Raw genomic sequence first — 18,469 nt, 5'->3', positions numbered from 1 at the left:
TTTCCCCCACTTGGTAAGTATTCTAGGAACCCATCGGCATCCGTGGACCAGCTAGCGTTATTGGGAGAGGTTGCATTTGGCTCCAGTGATTTTTTTTGGGAGGGAGGGGATTCTTTCAACACATTTGCCCTTTTCACGATGGGGGATTGACGAGAGCACCTGCCCACACCGCGCTGAGTGTTCAGCAGTTTTGGACCACAAACATCATGATCCCCGTGCCCCACCCTCCCTATCCACCTTATCTTGCCCCGAGTGACTTCTTTTTGTTGATGAAAAAGTCTTCAAAGGGAAACATTTTGCAGATGTGGAAGAGGTGAAACAAAAAAAACAGCAGAAGCACTAAAAGGCATCGCAATTGACAAGTTCAAAAACTGTTTTGAGCAGCGGAAAAAGCATCTCGATGGGTGTACTGCATCACACGGAGAGGACTTGGAAGGTGACCAAAGTCTAAACATGTAGGAATAAATACACAATTTTTTATAAATTCTGGGGTTTTTTTGGTTGCCCCCTTGTCAAAACGCTACACAAGTCACACTTGCATCAGCAACGCAGCCACATGTCTATACCAGCAAAAACACACGCGTGCTGGAGGAAACACTGTGTACGCTGCCTCTATTATAGTGTTCTGGGCAGGAATAAAAAATAAAAGAGTGAGAGACAGCCATCAGCAAAATGAATAGGACTGGGTGCCAAGCAATGCTGGAGAGGATAACAAAGGATTGTTATTTTAATTCTGTCGTGAGGCAACTGCTGTGCTTCAAAAGAAAGTAGATAAGAAAAGGAACCTTGTGAGCCAGGCGTCATGGCTGATGTCTGTAATCCCAGCACTTTGGGAGGCTGAGGAGGGAGGACTGCTTGAGCCCAGGAGTTCAAGACCAGCCTGGGCTACATGATGAGACCGCGTCTCTACAAAAAATAAAAATAAATTAGCCAAGTGTGGCGGTGTGCGCCAGTCGTCCCAGCTACTTGGGAGGCTGAGGCAGGTGGATCGCCTGAGGCCAGGAAGTCGAGGCTGCAGTGAGCCATGACCATGCCACTGCACTCCAGCCTGAGCGACAGAGTGAGACCCCAACTCACAATAAATTTTTAAAAATCCTCCCCTCGCTTGGAGAGTTGAATCCCCCCCCCCATTCTCTCTCTCTCTCCCTCCAATTTACTTTCTAAATAAACTATATTTTCTAATCTAAAAAAAAACACCACCACCCAGGTGTGAGTCCCCAACAACCAACATGGTGTGACCTGAATGCAGCCACCAGCACCAGGAGCCCCCATGCTGACCATCTCTGAGAAATTCCTTGCACACAGCAAGGGTAACTGCCCTTCCCCTTCTGTGTCCATTAAGCACGTGAATAATTGGTTGACTGACTGTTTTTTATTTAAGGGTTGTGAGATACATGTGAGGATTTGCTCCATAAGGAAATTGCATGTAGGTGAGGTCTAGGTTTCTAGCAAGTCCTTTCTGCCCCTGCCTGTGGACCTGGTGTCCAATGGGTGGGTGTGTGCCCCTTGTTTCCCCTCCCTCTCTCCTCTCATCAGCAGCACCCCGGATCTGTGGTTCCCACCCTGTGCCCGTGTGCCCAATGCTCAGGGCTCACTTCTGAGTGAGAACATGCGGTCTTCAGTTCTTTGCTTCTATGATAGTTCACTTAGAATGATGTTCTCCAGTTGCATGCATGTTTCTGCAAAGGATATGATTTTGCTCTTCTTTATGGCTACGCAGTATTCCATCAAGACGTGTGACGTCTAATGCAGAATGGTTCACTGTGGAACTCAGTATTTCAGTCCAAACACAAGCAGATATGCCAAGACACACTTGGAAAACCAATCTGAGACAACAAACTGTGGGCCACACCTGAGATTTTTTGAGATGGCCCATGCCACTTCCTCTTCCCTCCCTGTCCCCTCCTCCAAGTCCGGGAAGGAACCTTTGGGAAAATGTCTATCAGCAAAACAAATGACCATGGAAAGACTCAGGGCCTAGGCTTAGGAATCCAGACAGGCCTCGCAACAGCTCTGCTCCCAAAGATCTGATGAAAAAGAAAATGTCAAAGTCACTCTCCAGGCCAATCTAGATTTCTCCAAAACTGAAAAAGCGCAAAAGCGGGCTCGCTACAGCTGACGGCTCCCTGTTCCACACAGAGCCAAGAAAGCCCAATATTCTAGCGTGTCTCCTTAAATGACACAAGTGCTGGGAAGTCCTGTCATGCCTGTCATGATCTCTGTTCTAGCAGAAATAAAGTATGTACCTCGAAGAGATGTTAGTCTCCATGAAAGAACATCTACCGCGTAAGAACACCTGAACTCCCAGGAGTCCTCTTAGCTAGTATCCTCAGGGAATTTTTCCGGGAGTGTTTCCAGTTGTAAAGTGTAAACATGGCTGTGCCATCCGCAGAAAAGAGCAAGCTGGATCTCTTGCGGTGACTCAGGGACGTCACACAACCGGTGTGGTCCCTCCCAGCGTTTCTGGCCAGGCCTCTGAGACCCCTGACCCACCTGCAAGTTCGGGTAAGATGCATGGCTAGGATTTTGCTAGGAACCTCCAAAAATCCCAAACTGAAGAGGTCAGGGGTCCGACCAGGAAAAAAATCTCTTTGTGTTTATGCAAATCCAAAGGTCCCCAAGAAAAAAGTCAATTGGCACGCTGTGCCTGGGGTTCCTGGTCCATTCAGGGGTCCCCAGAGCCACCCTACTTCCTAGGGGACACTGCAGATAAGACACAAAAGCTGTCTTCTGACCAAAAGCACCCAAGGACACAGACACACAAAGGCCCCTGAGGAATATCAACAAAACAAAACAAAACCCAGCGCTGTCCCTGCCTCGGCTCCTGTGCTGTGTGAGGTGGACCTACCACAGGCTACCAAAAACCCAACCCCAGATCTCTAAAATGAACACATTAAGACAGCCGGGTGTGGTGGCTCATGCCTGTCATCCCAGCCCTTTGGAAGGCCGAAGAGAGAGGATCACTTGAAACCAGGAGTTTGCGACCAGCCTGGGTAACAGGGCAAGACCTCATCTCTACAAAAAAATCAAAAAATGACCCAGGCGTGGTGGTGCATGCCTGTAATCCCAGCTACACGAGAGGTTGAGGCTGAAGGGTTGCCTGAGCCCAGGAGGTCAAGGCTGCGGTGAGCCATGATGGTACCACTGCCCTCCAGCCGGGGCGGCAGAGTAAGTCCCCGACTCAAAAAAATAAATAAATAAAACAAAATGGACACATTAAGAAACAGTCAAGGTCATCAGTGGATCGTGGATAAACAAAATGTGAGATACCCACCCAGTGGGATATTATTCGGTAGTAGAGCGACCCCCTCGGGTCCCCTCCCACTGTGGGAGCTTTTCTGTCCTCTCAATAAATCCTGCTTTCAAAAAATAAAAACAAAAAATAAAGGAGCTGATTCTAGTTCAAGCTCACACACGATGAACCTTGGAAACACTATGCTAAGTCAGAGAAGTCAGACATAAAAGGTCACATATCACAGGATCCCAGTTACAGGAAATGTCCAGAGCAGGCAAACCCTTAAAGACAAAAATTGATTGGTGGTTGCCAGGCACTGGGGGAGGAAATTGAGGAATGACTGCTGGGGGGTGTGGGGGTTGTTGAAAATATTCTGAAAATAGATAATGGTGATGGTTGAATGACTTTGTGACTGTGCTAAAACCCCCTGAATTGTGCACTTTAAAACAATGAATTAAATGTATGTGATCTATAACTCCGTATGCAACAAATTTTCTGAAATTCCTCCACTTTTCTGTATGTAGGTTATATTTCAATAAATAAACTTTAAAAAATAACCCAAGCTCATGGTTTACTAAGAAGCACTTCATATTAAAGCAAATGCATTGCTTAATTCATAGAAATCCAGCTAGTACTCAAACTGGACCTCTAGACCTCAGAGGAAAAAAAGCATTTCCATTCCATGACAACTACATAGGATACTTTAAACATAAAAGTCACCACTGGAATTCAATTAAAATATGTTTAGAGAAAGCATATATAATTGACAATGTAGAGGTTTTCTAGTCTAGTCAGGAGATAGACTATATACACACAGACTGAATGTCTGATTTTTTTTTTGTTTGTTTTGGATTTTTTTATATATATACATAGGATCTTGGGATCTCACTCTGTCACTTAGGCTGGAGTGCAGTGAAGACATCATAACTCCTGGGCTCAAGTCATCCTCCCACCTCAGCCTCCCGAGTAGCTGGGACTACAGATGCATGCTGCCACCATGCCCATGCTAATTGGTTTTTTTTTGGTTTGGGGGTTGTTTTGGGTAGAGATGGGGTCTCGCTATATTGCCCAGGCTGGCCTCCAGCCCTGGCATCAAATGATCCTCCTGCCTCAGCCACGCAAAGTGCTGGGATTACAGGCATGAGCCACCGCGCCCAGCCTGAATGCCTACTTCGCAAAAATACATTTTAGGAGGAATACCCAACTCAGCCAAGAGCGACAGTATTAACTAGTTCCTTCCCCTGGCCTGTAAGCATGCTCGAGTCTCCATCACAAGCTACCACCCCCGCTGCCTCTCAGAACATCTCGAACCATCCTCAGGTCTGACCAAGCAGCTGCAGTGGCCTCTGCTACCATCTGCTGAAATCACCCCGCCCAAGGTCAAGGCCGAGTCTGCCAAAATCCAGCTGCGCACACCTAGTCCTGTTCTCGCAGAAACTCACCACCGCTCTTGGCCTCCCCAATTCCTGCAACAATCCCTAAGGGAGCTTCTAGAAGTCCTGCCTGTGGTCATTTCCTTGGGTCTGACCACACAGGCTTCCGAGCACCCACCCTTTACCACCCCCACTCCCAGGCTGCTGGTGTGCCCAGGGTTACAGCCTCTTTTTTGCAGCCGGGCTCAACCACTCTAAACCGCCAAGCCTACATTTCGAGCGGTTCACTAGACACCTGCACTGAGGGCCCGCATGCTTCTGTCTCCATCCAGAACCGACTTGCTTACTTTTCCGCAAACCTGCATTTCTCTAAGCACCAATACCAACATAAGATCAGAGTCGTGGCTGACCCTTACCTGGCCCCTAAAGCTTACTGCTTTCCCCACCAGACTCCCTAAAGGCCCAGCCCTCCCTCCAGGGCCTCATCTCCCAGCCCCAACTCCTGTCCTGGCCCCCCGCCCTCCCATCACCAGTGCCCAGTCCCCTCCAGCCCAGGAGAGGCTCCCTGACTAAGGCCTCAGGCTCCTTCTGGCCCACAGGAGACCTGACCACCCAGTACATTAGTTTCCCCACCTCATCAAATAATTGTGCCCATGTTTACAAGGGACGTGTGACCTCCTAAGGCACCAGGGGCCTGCGAGACCTCAGGGTTTCACACATGTGTGTGGCCATCTATGAAGGTGACTGGTTTCTTGAACAACCAATACACTTAAAAGGGAAACGTTCCAGGAATACAAACAATATCAGTTCCCCTCCACCCCCTCCCCATCCTGCTATCCTTGATAAAAACGGGGTGAGTCCTCCAGATTGAGGACTCTTTTCAAAGAATGAACATGCTATAGATGTCTTCTTTAGACCAAAATTCCCTGCTTCCCTGATGTGGTAGGGAAAACTCACCATCTGTTTAAAAACCTTGCCCAGGCACAATGGTTCACACCTGTAACTCCAGTACTTTAGGAGGTAGGGGCAGAAGGATCATCTGAGCCCAGGAGTTTGAGACCAGCCTGGGCAACATAGCGAGACGCCATCACTATTAAAAAAATCAAAAAATTAGCCAGGTGTGGTGGTGCATGTCTGTAGTCTCAACTACTCAGGAGACTGAGGCAGGAGGATAACTTGAGCCCAGGAGCTGGAGGCTGCAGTGAGCCGTGATCGTGACACTGCTCTCCAACCTGGACAACAGAGTGAGACCTTGACCCAAAAAAAAAGAAAGCAAAGCAAAGAAAAAAATCATTTCACTATCCTTGTGCATACATATTATGGAATATATGGGGGGGAATCCAAAAAACTGGAATATATTTATTTTAAAATGTGTATTTACTCTTACATGTTTAAACTTCACCTTCCAAGTCCATGTGATGCAATACATCTATCAAGACGCTTTTTCCACTGCTCAAAACAGTTTTTGAACTCATCCATCTGGATACATTTGCACCTCTTCCACATTGGCAAAACGTTTCCCTTTGAAGACTTTTCTCATTCGGAGAAATAGACAAACAAAGTAGCTCAGAGCGAGATCCGGCGGGGCATGGAGGCACAGAGATCATGCTGTTTTGGAGTCAAAAACTGATGAACACTCAGTGCAGTGTGGGCAGGTGACCTCGTAAATCTCCCATCAAGAAATGGGCAAGCATGTTGAAAGAATCTCAAAAAAAATTCACTGAAACCAAACGCAGCCTCTCCCAACAACATCAGCTGGTCCACAGATGCTGATGGGTTCCTAGAACACTCACCTAGCAGGGGAAGCCTGTACTACAAGGGGCCGGCCCTCCAAAAGATAATGCCAGATTTGGGGGGTGGGTTCTCCCTCTTAAAAGCCATCAAAATGGGCGAGTTCAAAAACTGTTCTGAGCGGTGGAAAAAGCATCAACAGGTGTACTGCATCAAACGGAGCGTACTTTGAAGCGGAGGTTTAAACATGTCAGAATAAATTCGTATTTTTTAATAAAAAAATTCTAAGCCGGGCTCGGTGGCTCAGCCTGTAATCCCGCGCCTTTGGGAGGCTGAGGTGAGTGGATTGCCTGAGCCCACGGGTTCGAAACCCGCCTGAACAACTTGGCGAGACCTCATCTCTACAATAAATCAAAAAAATTAGCCAGGCGTGGTAGTACGCGCCTGTAGTTCCAGCTACTTGGAAGGCTGGGGCGGAAGGATCGCCGGAGTCCAGCAGGTCGAGGCTGCGGTGGCTGGGAGCAGTCACTGCACTCCAGTCTGGGCGACAGAGTGAGACTCCAACTCAAAATAAATAAATAAATAAATAAATAAATTCTAGGATTTTTTGGGCCCCTTTCATATGCCTCATGACGAAAACTATCACAAAAGACTGTAAAAACCGAAAACTTGCACAAAGGCCATCGCAACCTTACACAAAAATACTCCTTCAAGGATATCCTGTCCGGTCTCCAACTGGTATCACCCTTGTTACTGATCTCTGTGGCAAGGAAAATAATTTCAAAACAATTATGTAATGTTCCTCCTTTTTCCCTTTAAAAACCTTTGTTCTCCTTTACTTCCGTAAATACACACCCAGTTTACTAAGGTATGTGTATTTCCATCACAATGCAGTGTATATGCGTCTTTTCTTTTAGAAAGCCTCTCTGTGTGTTAGTTAAGCAGACACATGTAAAGGCCAATTTCATTGTTTTATAAAAAGCACGAATATTAGCAGAAATTTCTTATGACATTATATCCAAGTATCTTTGGGTAATTTATTTTAAAAGCTTGTACTATCAGCAAAGCAGAGAAGGCAAGGGTGTTTAATGACAGACGTCTACAATGACAATGAAGATTTTGGCCAGGTGCAGTGGCTCATGCCTATAATTCCAACACTTTGGGAAGTCGGGGCGGCAGGATCACTTGAGCCCAGGAGTTCGAGACCAGCCCGGGCAACATGGTGAGAGCTCATCTCTACAAAACATCAAAAATTGAGCTGGGCATGGTGGTACACACCTATAGTTCCAGTTACTCAGGAGGCAGAGGCAGAAGGATCACCTGAGCCCAGGAAGTCAAGGCTGGGTTGAGCCGTGATCGTGCCACTCCAGCCTGGGCAACAAAGTAAGATCCTGACTCACAGAGAGAGAGAGAGAATTTTAATTCATTGGACCAATGGAAACATTTTTTTAAAATCTCTAAGTAGAGATGGTGTAGCTCACCAAGTGTGCTTCTCAAATCTCACCTGGAGCCTGATGTGACGCATTACAAACAGGTCGATGCTTTTTTCTTTTTCTTTTCTTTTTTTTTGCAGGAGTTTATTAAGACAGAAGAGCTCCCAAGCAGGAGGGGGCCCAAGACAGGGTTGCCTAGGTCAATACTTTTAAAATACAGATCCCTCAGTCTACAAGCAAAATGCTTATACCAAAATACATTACTGAGATCAATAACACATGCTTGTAAAGACGCCTCTGCCTATGTTCGTTAAGTCCTTAAGCTACTCCCTGCATTACGCTTTTCGATTCCTAAGTGTTTGTTAAAAAAACACTCTAGTTAAGGAACAAGCCAGAAAAGGGCCTTGGTACAGTTTTCTCTTTTCAGAAACCGGAACTCAAGGTTTGAGCCTGCTTCCATCACTGTCTCATAACTGTTTCTTTTTTTTTTGAGTTGGAGTCTCACTCTGTCGTCCAGACTGGAGTGCAGTGGCCGCTCCCGGCCACCGCAGCCTCGACCTGCTGGGCTCTAGCGATCCTTCCACCTCAGCCTTCCGAGTAGCCAGAATTACAGGCATGCGCCACCACACCCGGCTGATTTTTTGATTTATTGTAGAGATGAGATCTCGCTGCCCAGGCGGGTCTCGAACTCGCAGTCTCCCAAAGGCGCGGGATTACAGGCTGAGCCACCGAGCCCGGCCTCATAACTGTTTCTTAACACAGGTTTATAACAGGCGGGGCAGGCATGGGGCGACTGTAACAGGCAGATCAGCTCTGGGGTCTCTGTGATCTGTATGGGGAAATGGTGATCAATGGAAAAGAAGCAAAATAAATAAAGAGATCCAGATATCGTTGAAGGGAACTTTCATCAGTCGTTGCCGTGGTCAGATCTGCAGGCCCCAGAGTTCAGCAGCAAATACCAGGGGTGTCAAAAAATGGATGCACATTGTAACTACGATGTTTGCTCCAAAGATGGCGTTCATCAAGTGAATGCTAGTGTCACCATGCAACAGGCAGGACAGGCAAAGAAAACAGATGAAGTGTGGCTGAGGGAACGTCTTACTACACATTGCTACCGTAATTCAATGTTGAAAAGTCATACGTAGACAACATCTCTTAAAATGCGTACACCTTTTGGCACCCCTGGTATAGAGACACCGTTGCTTCATGTACAGACGTCCCCGGCACCAAGTAGAGCCAGGACAAGTCTACACAGGTCAAGTTCCATTTGCGTTTTCTTTTCCCTACTATGCACATCGAGCTCCATACAAGTAAAAGGTAATCGTTACCTGTGTAATCTTCCAGCTGACGTACAGTTGACTCCTTTTATTTTTTCGAGAAAGCAGGATTTATTGAAAGCTCCCACAGTGGGAGAGGACCCAAGGGGGTTGCCTGATTCCTCTTTTAAAAGGAGAAGAGTGTGCGATGGCTCATGCCTGGGATCCCTGCACTTGAGGAGGTCTAGGTGGGAGGATTGCTTGAGGTCAGGGCATGAGCTGGCATGGTGGCCTCATCTGTAGTCCCAACTACAGGGGAGGCTGAGGTGGGAGGATCACTTAAGCCCAGGAGGTTGAGGCTGCCGTGAGCTGTGATTGTACCACACGGCACTCCAGTCTAGTTGACCGGGGGGGAAAAAAGGAGGGGAAGAAAAAGGAGACGAAGAGAACCATGGTTTATAAGGTATGGAGAAACCACGTTAAAGAATGTAAAAAGGATAATTGCCTTGTCTCTCACACAATAAAAAGCAGGGCTCGGAATGGAGCCAGAAAAATACAATGTACCTGTTCATCCACCACAATGTCAGAAGCACTCAAGGAATACTTATGTGAAATGAATGTTGATCTGGCATTCTGTGCCCAAATGATGAACAGTATTTTCAAAGACTGAGCGAAATCCTGAATATTCCACACCCTATCTTAAAACTTGAATCGAAGTTTTACCAAGAAAAGGGAAGACGTGACTCAAATAAATCTCAGAAAAACACCCCAAGGGAGTCATTAAAAGATAAAAGCGGTTTGCTCAGAGCAGCTTATAGTTAGTGCTACCAGCTACATCTTAAATACTGAGCTTGTCGTTTAAAACCGGAGCTTACTAAGCAAAGAATGAAGACTAAGGGGGCGGGTACTGTTTGTACTCAAGTCACCTGCTTGGCTGTCCATGCCTGACATAAATACTTCACGCCAGTAATCCCAGCACTTTGGGAGGTTGCAGTGAGAGGATTGCCTGAGCCCAGGAGTTCAAGACCAGCCCGGACAACTTGGCGAGACCTCGTCTCTACAAAAAAACCAAAAAACTAGTCAGGGGTGATGGTTCATGCTTGTAATCCCAGCTATTCAGGGAGGCTGAAGTGGTTGCCTGAGCCCAGCAGGTCAAGGCCATGGTAGCCATGGTTGTGCCACTGCACAGGCAAAAGAGTGAGACTCCAACTCAAAAAAAACAAATGCCACAAATATGTATCGAGAACTATCTGTGAACGTGTTCATCAGAGCATTTAGCTTTACAAAGTACAAGCTAAATCCATTTTAATTACCAACACACAAGACCGTGTTGAAAAGTACCTACATCTCCTGTTCAGTGTAATGCCCCAGGGATGCCCCATTTCTGTGGGCACCGTTCTCGAAAAGCCAAGCAGAGAGGCATCGTCTCCAGAGCCTGTCTCTGCCCCAGCCAAAGTCACTTCCGGCCACCTGTCCCACTTCATCCTGTCCTTGACTGCCCCAGCTACACTCCCTTCCTGTCTGCTTTAACCCTCTCTGGTCAATTAATTCTAAAATGGATCTTTTCAACTGCTTTTCTTTTAAATACAAATGAATGAATTTCAGAAAGAAAGAAGTCTGAAAGAATAAGAAGACCTTCCGGTGGGCCCTATCTCGTCTGTCACCTTGATGTCAAATTCTGCAACACTCCCAATCTGCAGTTTCAAGGCTGTGTCTGCGACTGCAGTTTCTCCAGAAAACCTTCCATTCAAAAGCCTAGATTTTAGCCCGGCATGGTGGTGCGTGCCTGTAGTTCTAGCTACTTGGAAGACTGAGGCAGAAGGATCGCCTGAGCCCAGCAGGTCGAGGCTGCGGTGGCCGTGGGTGTGCCACTGCACTCCAGCCTGGGCGACAGAGTAAGACTCCAACTGCAAAAAAAAACCAGCCTAGATTTGCCAGGCACGATAACTCATGCTGTCCTCCCAGCATTCTGGGAAGCCGAGGCGGGTAGATCTTTTGAACTCAGGAATTTGAGTCTAGGCTGGGCAACACAGTGAGACTTCATCTCTATAAAATAATACCAAAAAAAAAAAAAATTAGTCAGGCATGGTGGCACGCACCTGTAGTCCCAGCTACTCAAGAGGTTGAAGCAGGAGGATAGCCTGAGCCCAGGAAGTCGAGGCTGTGGCTAGCTGTGATTGTGCCACCACGTCCCAGCCTAAACGGCAGAATGAGACCCTGACTGAAAAATTTTAAAAAAAGAAAAAAGAAAGACAGACAGACAGATCCGTTTCTTTGAGTCTTCATTTCTGAAAGTTCCCAGGTCACATAAAACTTACATGAAAAAAATGTGTATGCTTTTCTTGTATTAATCTGTCTCTTGTTATAGGGGCCTCGGCCAAGAGCCTGGCGATGGGTGAGAAAAAGAAATATTTGTCCCCTACAATAGGTAATTGGCATTTCTCCATGTTTTAGATGAAGCTATCCAGAGTTCAGTGTTAAGTGGCTGGACCAAAGTCCCAAGGGGTATAAGTCACTAACCAAGACTAGAATTCAAGCCTCTGGGGACAAGTACTGGGGGTCACTGCACTGGCTGACAACAGCACCAGTCTAAAGCTTTAGCACAGTCATATACCACAGCAGGTCTTAGCCATAGACCACAAAAGACTACAAGAGACCAGATGTGGTGACTCACACCTGTAATCCCAGCCCTTTGAGAGGCCAAGGCAGGAGGATTGCTTGAGCCTAGGGGTTTGAGACCAGCTTGAGCAATATACCAAGACGCTGTCTCTACTAAAAACTACAAAAATTAGCCAGGTGTAGTGGGCATGCCTGTAGTCCCAGCTACTTGGGAGACTGAGGCAGAAGGATCACCTGGGCCCGGGAGGTTGAGGCTGCAGTGAGCCATGATCATGCTACTACACTCCAGCCTGGAAACAGAGTGAGACTCTGACTCAAAAATTTTTTTAATAAAAAAATAAATAAAAGACTACAAGAAAATGTCTTTTGGATATAGAGCCTCCCTTGGTTCTGGGCAAATATTAGGGGCGTTATCAGGGGGTTGGTTGTATCTTTTTACAGCTACCTATTATCCCACACTTGAGGGTTTATATTTACTAGGAGATATGTCCTGGGCAGGGAGATCTCTGGTCCCTAGTTGCCAGTGGGACTTCATGGGCTTCCTGAAGCAGCCCACCTAAGAAAAATAGGGCCAGGAGAATCTGTTAACAAAAGACAGAGAACATCCCCCTCGTGTCTACTGCATCTAGTTACAATGGCAAGAAGGAGGGAGGGGCCCAAGGACTGGGCCGTCATAGACACATCACAGAGCAGAAAAGTCAACTGGTTACCAACCAGCCTGTCCTCTCTCTCTGACCCCGCATCATCTGACACCCCTGGGTGTACCCCCGTAAGACCAAAAGGATCAGTTTGTTCATTCAGGAAACCAAAACAAAAATCTAACTTGATGTTTGATTTCATATGGAGTACTGTAATATTATAGAAGCAACTCGACTTGTAGCTCTGGTGAGGGGACCCTTTATACTTGCAGTCAGACTTATTTTTCCAAAGGTCTGCAACCCAAATTGGTAATATGATCATCTAAATTTTTAAAAACTAAGTGAGCTTAGTTACTATTTCTGATTCTGATGTGTGCTGTGATAAAATATTGCCCAGACTAAGAAGGCAGGACTCAGGAGCCTTGGGGAAAGGGAGAAAAAGTAAAATAAGAGACAAAGTTCCTGGTAGTGAGGACAGGGCCTCGCACAAAGTGGAGACCAGATGACACTCACAGACTGGAGATGAAGGAACTGGCTGACTCGGCCTAAAAAAAACTGAACCACACCCACCCCCATAAATGGCCAAGAACATGAGGAACCCTGAGGATAAAGACAGTAGCAAGAGGCCAAGACAGACTTTTCAGACAAGTGGAAAGAAGCGGAATACCTTGACCCTTCATAATTAAAGTATGCCACTCACCCACCGCTCACCTCCTGTGGTGTGGCCCAGTTTCTAACAGGTCATGGGCCCTAACCAGTCTGTGACCCAGGGGCTGGCGACCCTTGTCCTAAACCGTTCCCCGGGGTGGCCCAAGTTGTAAACCACATGGCAATCCCAGCCAGCAAGGGTCCTAAAACCTGACATCGCCTATCAAGAAATATCGGTTACAAGTACAAAATACGGTTTAACTGACCATTTCGCTACCCTTCATTTGGGTCTGTTTCCTTACTTTCAACTTGAAAAGAAGTTGCTTTTAGTATCTCCAATGAATTCTTTTTTAAAAAGTAGAAAAGCTAAAAGAAACCAGATATCAGTCATAAATATTAATCAAGGTAGTTAGTCATTCTGGAAGAACTATTGACAATTTATGCTCCCCCTGGGCAATTTGTAAGTCTTATGATACAACATATTAACCAAATAAAGACAGTAATGGTCCACACTGATGGTTCCCGAGGGCTTTAGAATTTGTCCATTTCAGGAGGACTTGGGGGTGGTGCAGAGATTCTTAAATTTCTATAAAGGAGAAAAACACTCAGACGTCAAAGCTGCCCAAAATCGATACGCACTGTCTGTGCTTGCCATCTGTAAACAAGAACACATTCAGGCCCTCACCTTCCAAGCCTGGGGCCAGGTTGTATTCTGGAGTCTTCCAAGAGACGGTCACAGGACACTTATACCTAAAACTTTATTTAAAATGGGAGGGGCGAGCGGGTAGCAGCACAAACACCATGTCCCATTGTCCCATGGCAAGAACGGGGACAGCCCTCCTGGCTCACCATTGCATGTTGCCCATGACCTTTCAGGCCGTAGTGAATGCACCAAACCTTTTGGCTTTAATAGGAAAGTTCATCACTGCAATACATTCTCAGATCATCCCAACGATTCATCGCACAAATGTCTACTTTCTGTAGCAGAAACAGTGACACAAAGCCAACACCTGGCTCCTGGGGCCTGCAACAGACTCGGGGGGACACGTGGCAAATGATGATACATTTGATGAAGAAAAAGAAAGGGTGGGGACAAAGAGCAACCAAGGAGTTTACCTTCAGATGGGGAGGTCAAGGGGGCCCTCTCTGAGGAGGTGACACTTGACCAGATGATTGAAACGAGGGAGCAAGCCTCAGGATCCCAGCTGGGTGATGATGGTGGCGAGAGGGCAAGTCAGGGGACCCATGAGGACCCCAGCTGGGTGATGATGGTGGTAGGGAGGGGGAAAATCGGGGGACCCGTCTGGACTCCAACTGAGTGATAATGGTGGCTTTGCCCAAGGCCTCAACTGTGGAGGTGGTGGGAAGTGGTTCAACGGGAGCCATGTTTCAGAGAAGCAGTCAATTTGCTAGAACTAGATGTGGGTGTGAAAGAAAGGGCAGTCAACACGGCTCCAAGATTTGGGGCTGCACAGCCGGATACATGGAGAGTGCGTAGGAAAGCAGACGTGGTACATTGAATGCATCCGTGAGATGCCCAATGCTCCACCATGTTCACAGGCAACCGTGAAATAACACTCTGTGTTGTAGGATCCAGAGCAATGAGAATGTGACTTTAACGCAGAGTTGTCAAGCTCCCAGTGTGCTTGCAGCATAAGTTTTCTCAGAAAACATCTCTCTTTATCATCTCCTTGACCTACAAAAGCACCATCCTCTCTCACTTCTTCCTTGGCAAATTTGAAAGATGTATGCTCTCCTGGTGAATTATTTACACAGCACCTGCTCTCCATAACCTGTGCCACCAGCACCTGTTGGAGAACTAACGAAGAGATGAAATGACAGCTGGAACACGGGGAGCACAAAAGGAAATATATTAAAAAATAATCAAGGGCAATTCTCTGAGGACAGAGTCTACATTAGGTAATCACCCATGAATTGGGCAGTGAAATTCAGCCTCATGTGTAGTTCCAAGACTCTGCAGCTTAGACTACTATGACTAGGGTTATAAATATGTAGAAGCATCAATTAGGTAGATGGAGGCTCTTAACTTACGGAAAAACGAAAACAGAAGGGGAGTCCAGGGACTGGTTAGTGAAGACATCTCATTATGTCCTGGGGTTCAGGACAGCCAGCTTAATCTTCTAAAACATATTCTAGCTCCTGCTATGGTTTAATACCATTGATACTTCTAGAAATGCAGCCCTTGAGACAGTCATGGAGTCAAGCGTGCCAGATTCCAATCATGTCTCTGGTTTTTGACAAGTCATTTGGTCTCTGCGGTTCCCAGGGTCCTAGTCTGAGAAGAAAAGTCAGATTCTATGATCACTGAGGTTTCTCTGGCTTTCATGGTCCATGGTCCTCTCTGACCATCACCACCTGACACGACAGAGGCTGAGCAGACCTCACGCTCACAGCACTGCCTTCACCAGGGCAATAAAAGAGCCGCCCACTTTTTAAAGCTGTTCAGTCCATCTATAGGGAAATGATGACTCTCGTTCATAACAGAAGAAACAGAAATTAAAATGGAGTTACAGAGGAATAAGAATACAGCAGCCTTCAAGGAAATAAAGAGCCCTTGTTCAGAAGTGATGACCAGGTCTTTGGCCAGGGATGGAGAAGAAAGACTGCACGTGAGAAGACCATCACCCATATCTGCTGTGGCTCTAAATCACCAGAGACTTCACTTCCTGGTCTCCCTTTCTTCACTTAAAAAAAAGGGAACAAAAAACAACAACAGGCAAAAAAGAGTGACTTAAACTGCATACTATATCTGTGCATACATAAGAATCAGAAATAGTAACTAAACTCACTTAGCTTTTTTTTTAACTTAGATTACCGTATTACCAATCTGAGTTATAAATCTTTGGAAAAATAAGTCTGACTGCAAGAAAGATTCCCTCCTCACAGCTACAAGTTGAGCTACCTCTATAATATTACAGTACTTCACATGAAATCAAGAGTCAGGTTAGATTTTTGCTTTGGTTTCCTGAATTAACAAATGGATCTCTTTGATCTTATGGGGGTACACCCACGTGTGTCCTGCCTAGACGCTGTGGGGTCAGAGAGAGGGCAGGCTGGTGAGTGACCAGTTGACTTTTCTGCTCTGCAATGAGTTTACAACGGCCCATTCCTTAGGCCCCTCCCTCCTTCTTGCCATTATAACTAGATGCAATAGACATGAGGTGGTGTTCTCTGTCTCTTACTCCCAAAAGTCTTCCAAGAAGCCTGAAGGCCCTTCCCTTAAACTTTTTAGCAGTCCCCTGGCCAGTAGTCTGTGGATAATAGGTGTTTTTCATTCTGCTTTCCTTGCGTGGATTACTTTGGCATCGAATATGCTTGAGGACAGGCTGCAGCTTCAGAAGACAGATAGTCTCCAAACAATGAAAGATGCATGTCTCCATTGGAAATAAAGTCATTGCTAGAAAAACAGACCCTTTGAGCCACCAGTCCCCTAAAAACGATGATTTAAGCTCTAGATTGTGTAGAATAAACAATTTCTTATGCTTGAGTATTGCTTTATGGCATCCTAGGTGTCTTGCAGAAATTATTAAACTGCTGCCCACCATTAAACAACTCCCTGGTCCTTCTGCCTGAAGCACCCCCTCTAGAGGTCCATCTACACAATTCAAGCAGCTCGACCCAGCCCACAGTTTCCCCTGCCCTGGAAGATGCCCGCCTATCTGTGAAGTGCACCCATCCCACCCCGGTCTGCCAAAGGAACTTTCCATTTACAAAGTAGCTTATATTTTAATTCAGACCACTGCCGACATTCCCTACAAATTAAGCTAAAAAGAAATCTGTATGGCTCTTTTGGTCTGACACAGGAAAAGACAGAATTACAGCCAGACAAAAACTGCATTTTTATTTAGGTAACATAAAGAGGAGAAGAATTTGGGCAGGAAGATTCACAGTTCTTTTTATTAATTTGCTTTCAGTGTTGCAAAAGAAAAAGTAAAAGTCCCCAGAATCACACCACTTAAAGAACTGTGGATGTCAGAAAATAAACATCAACTCTCCATCCTACTGCACTCACAGTGGTGTGTGCTGAATTCCAGCATCAGATCCTTTTAATATATGTATGTATATAAATATGCATGTGTAGATATGTACATATACACAAATAAGCATGCACTTGACACAAAATGAGATTATGCAGTAACTTTTTTTTTTTTTTGGCTTGGAGTCTCACTCTGTCGCCCAGACTGGAGTACCGTGGCAGGATCACGGCTACTGCAGCTTTGACCTGCCGGCCTCAGGTGATCCTTCTGCCTCAGCCTCCCAAGTAGCTAGGACTAATGGTGCACCACCACACCTGACTAATTGTTTCATTTATTGTAGAGACGAGGTCCTGCCAGGCTGGTCTCGAACTCCTGGACTCAGGCAATCCTCCCTCCTTGGCCTCCCAAAGTGCTAGGATGACAGGCATGAGCTACTGCGCCTGGCCTGCAGTAACGTTTTTAAATAAAACATTGTAAGCGTCTTTCCAGAGCAGTGACCATGGAGCTGTGATTTGACACCTTGTCATATAGATGCCCCTAATTCACTAAACCCGATTTCTCAGTCTCCTGACAGCAGTACAGAACATTTTTACTGACAAGATAGACAACAACTTTCTGCAGTACAGACAAGGACTACTATTCCTGCTTTATGAATAAGAAAATTAAAGCTCTAAGAAAGTCAAGCGACTTGCGAAAACTCATGTAGTTGATCACTGAGGGGCCAGGAGGCTAACAAGATTCTGCTTCTTCATCCGGGTCTTCTCTTGGAGAAACCAGTTACCAGGTGGAAACATCTGAAATTCTCCTTCCGGCCTGACTAGGACACAGCATGAGTTGAAGCTGGGGAAAAGAACTCACTCTCCGTGAAACTTATGAATAGGATGATATATCCCTAGTGGAGCTAAGAAGAGAGTTTCTAAAAACTTTGAGTTTGACCACATTACTGACAAGTCATTGTCTCTGCTAATATTGTCATCATGGACTGCTTCCAGGAGAAAGGGAAAGGGAAGATTCCAACTGGGAGATGAGAGACTCAGAATTGCCGGAGAACAGAGTCAGTAGAAGAACAGAGATGTTCAAAACGGAGCAGAACAATGGGTTGAGCCTAGCAGGACTGGCTCTGTGAAGGTGTCGATAGCAAGAATATGGAAAAATGACTGAAGGGGTGGTTGTGAGAACTTGGAAGCAAGCTGCAGACCTGGAAGAGAGTTCAAGGCCGTTCAATGAAATTCCCAAAGTGGAATTCCTGGGATACTGTTATCTCAGTCAACAGCCAACAGAGAAATCCCGAGTAGCAGCAGTGGTTCCTGTGGACTGAGCACCTCTGTCGTGGTGGACACTGAACTCACAAGTGACCTGATCTTTAGAGCAATCCAAGGCCGCCCCCACTTAAAGAATGAGGAAGTCCACAGTGTCCTTCCTTCCAGCCCTGACTGCGAGGCTCAGCAGAACACCTGACCCCTACGCAGTGCCTCAATCACGGGAGATATTGAAAACATGCTGTGTTGATTTAACATGATCTGCTGTACAAGGATACA

The sequence above is a fragment of the Carlito syrichta genome, unplaced genomic scaffold (assembly GCF_000164805.1).
Source record: "Carlito syrichta isolate Samal-C Ts95f unplaced genomic scaffold, Tarsius_syrichta-2.0.1 Scaffold303232, whole genome shotgun sequence".
Taxonomy (NCBI): domain Eukaryota; kingdom Metazoa; phylum Chordata; class Mammalia; order Primates; family Tarsiidae; genus Carlito; species Carlito syrichta.
Note: the sequence above shows the minus strand (reverse complement) of the source record.